Here is a 6,063-nt window from a genome sequence, read left to right on the forward strand (position 1 = left end):
AGAGCCCTGGGAGCAATTCACAAGGAAAATCCTGAGTGTGAAATCTTAATGGACCTGAACTGTGCCTGCCAAATTGAAAAACTGAAACTTGAAACCTGTGTAATCCATATCACCCCAATGCTCTGCCAGTTTTTAAACCAGGTTGAGCAGAAACACACGGGGTTTTCGCTTCCACCAGTAGGCAAGGATGGGCTCTCCCTCCTCCCTCCCCCTCTCTTTTTCCCTAATCCCATTAAAAAACCAAAAGCACCCCAGGAGAATCTTAGAATCCAGTGCCCTGGGATCTCTCCTGACCTTCAAAGACTGGCCCCGGAGCCCGGGCCTGGGAGTCAGAAGGTCATGGGTTCCAATCCCTGCTCCGCCACTTGTCTGCAGTGTGACCCTGGGCAAGTGACTTCACTTCTCTGGGCCTCAGTTTCCTCATCTGTAAAATGGGGATTGAGACTGTGAGCCCCATGTGGGAGAGGGATAGTGTCCAGTCCAATTTGCTTGTATCCACTCCAGTGCTTAGTATAGTGCCTGGCACATAGTAAGCGCTTAACGAATACCATAATTATTATCAGGAGGAACGTTTAAGGACATTTGGCTGCCTTGAGACAAGAAAAAAATAACTGCCTCCTCCAGGGCAGCACGATGTCATCGTGTTACCCCAGTGCAACGAGGTGGTACGGAAGTCCATTTGAACCCCTGAACCTCCTTCTGGAGCCACTGCTTTCTCTTCCTGGGTCCCCGTTCAAACGGACCCCACTTCTGACGAGCGGGTGCTTCCAGACTTTGAATCGCCATTGCCTCTGCCAAGCTGTGCCCCCTCTGACATTACCCTCTCTACTCCAACCACTCCCATCACCTCCGAGGTAGTGTCCACCGTGCCACCCTTTCTTCTCCCTCCGATGTTGCATCCATACCACTGTCCCACACGCCCCCTGGACCCAGCCCTGCCTCCTGTCAGCATGGCCTAGTGGTTAGACCATGGGCCTGGGAGTCGGAAGACTGTGGGTTCCAATCCCGGCTCCGCCACTTGTCTGCTTTGTGACCTTGGACAAGTCACTTCACTTCTCTGGGCCTCAGTTACCTCATCTGTAAAATGGGGATTAAGACTGTGAACCCCATGTGGGACAGGGACTGTGACCAACCCGATTTGCTTGTATCCATCCCAGCTCTTAGTACAGTGCCTAGCACATAATAAGTGCTTAACAAATACCACCATTATTCTATCCCCTCCCAGCTCCCAGAATCAAATCCGCACCATTGCAGAGTTGGAAATCTCTCATATGTCACCTTGTTGGGTGATCGCAGGCTTGCGATGTGTTTAGTACAGTACTCGTAACATAGTAAGCACTTAACAAACACCACACTTTCTATTATTATTGTTAGTTACTGCAATTCATACTAGCAGTTCAAGACCTCAACAGTCAAAACTGAGGGACAGAGAATATTCAATCACATTTACTCAATCAATGGTATTTATTGAGTGCTTACTGTGTGTAGAGCACTGTACTAAGCACTTGGGAGAGCACAATGTGACAGATTTAGTAGCCATGTTCCTTACCCATTAGGAACTTGACTGAAAATGAGTTAGGCCTTCTCTGGTTTCCAGTCTTGCTTGTTATTCAGCCTTGGATTTATGGAATTCCCATGTTCCCCTCTTCCCTTTCTTTCCCCGCTTCAGTCTTCTTTATGCAATATGATGTCAGACAGCATTTGTCAAATGAAATCCATCTCTAGATCTTTGAAGCTAATTTCTACAGAATTCTGAACAAACTTGGGCCTGAGATTTCTGAAGACCCCGGCATCTCGACCTCATTTATGTTTACTAAACTCCCATTAAGCTGTGCAGTGTTCTAGTAGATAAACCATTCCACACAGCACATTCTCTACACTTAGAAATGAGAAAAATATTTTCAGAAGGGACCTTCTGAGCCTGAAGTTGTTATTTGAGCAAAGTTCCAAATTTAGTGTTGCCTCTCCGTTTGGCATCATGTCAAACAAAAAATAACAACAATTACAGTGGTATTTGTTAATTGCTTACTATGTGCCAGGCACTATACTAAGTGCTGGGGTCGATACAAGTAATTCAGGTGTACACAGTACCTATCCCATATGGGGCTCACAGTCTTAATCCCCTTTTACAGATAAGGTAACTGAGGCACAGAGAAATGAATTGGCTTGCCCAAGGTTACACAGCAGACAAGTGCGCACGGCATAGTGAATAGAGCATAGGCCTGGAAGTCAGACGGTCACGGGTTCCAATCCCCGCTCCTCCACTTGTCAGCTGTTTGACCTTGGGCAAGTCACTTTACTTCTCTGTGCCTCAGTTCCCTCATCTGTAAAATGGGGATTTTGACTGTGAGCCCCACATGGGACAGGGACTGTATCCAACCCTATTTGCTTATATCCACCCCAGCGCTTAGTACAGTGCCTGCCACATAATAAGTGCTTAACAAATACCATAATTATTATTATTTTTATTATTAAGTGCCAGAGCCGGGATTAGACCGTAGTCCTTCTGACTCCTGTAAAATTAACAAGAAAGTATAGAGTCCTCAAGAAGACACAATATGACTCACTTTGATCATGGTCATCATCATCGTTACCGTCATCGCTGTCACAAGGAATTATTATATGTCCATTTGCCAATAGCAGTGTGCTGGTTGTTTTACAAAGGAAGTTAAGCACTCGCGGAGCTTTCCCTTTAGGAGCTGAGTCTGGTCCAACACTGATGTGTTCAAAGGATGTATTGTAACATTTAAGGTAGAGGTCTCCAGGGGACTAGGGCTGGATCCTAGGCTTGTCCTGTCCTGGTTTATGGTCTTAGATCTTAAAAAATAATAATAATGGAGAAGCAGCGTGGTGTTGTGGATAGAGCACGGGCCTGGGAGTGAGAAGATCATAGATTCTAATTTCTGCTCTGCTGCTTGTCTGCTGGGTGACCTTGGGCTAGTCACTTCACTTCTCTGGGCCTTGGTTCCTTCATCTGTAAAAGGGGGATTGAGACTGTGAGCCCCATTTGGGTAGGGACCGTGTCCAACCCGATTTGCTTGTATCCACCCCAATGATTAGTACAGTGCATAAAAAATTAGTAATGGTATTTGTTAAGTACTTACTATGTGCCAGACACTATACTAAACGGTGGGGTGGTTACAAGCAAATAGAATTGAACACAATCCTTGTCCCACATGAGGCTCGCAGTCTCAATCCCCATTTTACAGATGTGGTCACTGAGGAACAGAGAAGTGAAGTGACTTGGCCAAGGTCACACAGCTCTTTCCCCCTACCCCCTTTCCAGCCCCACAGCACTTATGTACATATCTTATTTTATTTATTTGTATTGATGTCTGTCTCGCCCCCCGTCTAGACTGTAAGCTCATGGTGGGCATGGAATGTGACTGTTTATTGTTGTATTGTACTTTCCCGAGCACTTACTACAGTGCTCTGCCCACAGTAAGTGCTCATTAAATACGATTAGATGAGTGAATGAATGAAGTGGTAGAGACGGGATTAGAACCCACACCCTGCTGATTCCCAAGAACTCAGTACAGTGCTCTGCACATACTAAGCGTTCAATAAATGCTATTGATTGTAAAATGAAGGCTACAGATCCTCAGTCTGCCTGCCTCTTCTCAGATACAACTTTCAACAGGAGCCAAGGAGGGTAAGGGAAAGGACTGGGAAAGTGAGGCCCGAGAAAAAGAAGAGAACTTTGGTCCCAGAAGAAGAGGGAACTGTATTTAATTTTTACATCTTTTTTAAATTTTTTAAGGTTTAAAGGCTTCTTTTAGTTTTGATTCTTGCCAGTCCTCTGCACATAGTAAGCACACAGTAAATATCATTGATTGACTGATTAATTGATTTTCCCTCTTCTAAATCTCTCCTGTATGCCTGCTTTCTTCTGAAGCCTCCTCTTTTCTTTAATTTTTTTTTTCCACTGGCTCTTCATCTTCTCTCCGTATCACTCTCTTTGCCTTTAAGGTTGTCTCTTTAAGCCCCTAATTTTCCCCAGACATCCTCTGCTCTCTGCCTTTCATGTTGTCCCCTGTTCCCTCATCAACAGTTTCCTTGATATTTGTCTCTGCCCAGTGGCTCCACTTTCCCTTCCTTTAAGAAATCCACCCTTTCCATTCCTTATAGGGCCTCTTCATCAAGCCAACATCAACATCTTCATAATCTTCAAATAATATTTGGTGAGCGGGCTGGCTGCGATGGACAAGGCCGGGTATTATGCACTGTCTAAAATACTGTATACAGGAAACGTGGTCCCTGCCCTTCGAGAGTTCGCATAGAAAAAGGACAACAAACTGGTGTGGACCTAATATAGTAGGTGTTTAGTCAAAGGCAAAAAAAAAAAAAAAAGGCCTAACATTCTCCACTCTTCCTGCTTGGACCAAGACTGAGTGTCATTTGGCCCTAGTGGAAAATGTACAGCTGTGGCTTGAGGGAAAATGAAGCAGGTACCGCTAGATGGCACTAATATGGCTATCTAAAATATTATTATTATTAATAATGACAATCATAATTGGAACCACATCCTTTACTCTTTTGGTTTTTGGTAAAGATGTTTTGCAAATTGATAAGACAATGGCTTTGTGACATGCAAACATGACTTGGACACGGATTCCTTTCATTCTGCTCCGCATGACCTATTGGAAAGACAAGGGCCTGGAAGTCAGAGTTCCTGGGTACTAATGGTGATTCTGCCGGTTGCTTGCTGTGTGACTTTGGTCAAGGCAATTCTCTGTGACACAGTTACCTCGTCTGCAAAATGGGGATTAAATCCGCCTCCCTCCAATTCAGACTGTGAGCCCCATGTGGGACAGAGACTATGCCCAATCTCATAAACTTGTACCGACCCCAGCTCTTAGAAGGGTATTTGAAACATAATAAGCGCTTAACAAATATCATAAAAAAGGAAAATTTGCTTTTAAGGAAAAAGTTGGAATTCTTGAAGAGAGTAGGGATTACAGTAGTGACTTCCAATTAGCCCTCCAGCCTCTCTTGTGTTTGTGCAAGGATTATTTGTAAATTAGATTTATGTAGACCTCTTTTGGGTCCAGATTCGTTTGGGGGCAAATGTGCTAAAAAATAGTTTTTTTTGCATAAGAAGTGGTTGAAAATTAAGGGATTTAAAAGATCTTTCTGAACACACAAATCAATATATGATAATTTGATAATAGATTGTTTAACATGTATCATTCCCTAGGGAAATGTTTGATTTCCTTAAATTTTAAGCTTAAATTATCACCATGATAATTTGATAATAGATTGTTAACATGTATCATTCCCTGGGGAAATATTTGATTTCCTTAAACTTTAGCTTAAAAATGCTGAAGTTTTTCAGATCTTATTCTATCTGGGGGCAGTCTCTAATCTAGTACTGAGAATCAATCAATTAATCAGTTGTATTTACTGAGTGCTTACTGTGTGCAGAGCACTGTACGAAGCACTTGGGAAAGCATAACATATTCAAGTTGGTAGATGTGATCACTGCTCACAGGAGTTTACAGCCTAAAGAGGAAGAGACAGACATTAAAATAAAATCCAGTTAGGGGAATCGGAAGAGTTTAAGGATATTTAGGTAAATACTGTGGGTCTGGGGTGAGTATCAAAGTGCTTAAGGGATACACAGCCAAGAGCATAGTCTATACAGAAGAGAGGATGGCTAGGGGAAATAAGGGTGTAGTCATGGAAAGCTCCTTGGAGGAGATATGATTTTAGGAGAGTTTTGTAAGCAGAGAGAGTTGTGGACTGTCAGATGTGAAGGGGGAGGGAGTTCCAGACCAGAGGAAGGATGAGTCAAGGGGTCAGCAGATGCATACACGAGATCGAGGAACAGAGAGTAGATTGGTGTTTGAGGAGTGAAGTGTGCAAATTAGGTTGTAGTAGGAGATAAGCAAGGTAAAGTTGAAGGGAGTGAGCTGATCCAGTGCCTTAAAGCTGATGGCAGGAGTTTCTGTTTGTTGCACAGGTGAATGGGCAATCGCTGAAGGTTCTTGAGGAGTGGTGAAATGTGGACTGAATGGTTTTTCAGGAAAATAATCTAGGCAGCAGAGTGAAATATGGATTGAA

Source organism: Ornithorhynchus anatinus, chromosome 3 (assembly GCF_004115215.2).
Source record: "Ornithorhynchus anatinus isolate Pmale09 chromosome 3, mOrnAna1.pri.v4, whole genome shotgun sequence".
NCBI lineage: Eukaryota > Metazoa > Chordata > Mammalia > Monotremata > Ornithorhynchidae > Ornithorhynchus > Ornithorhynchus anatinus.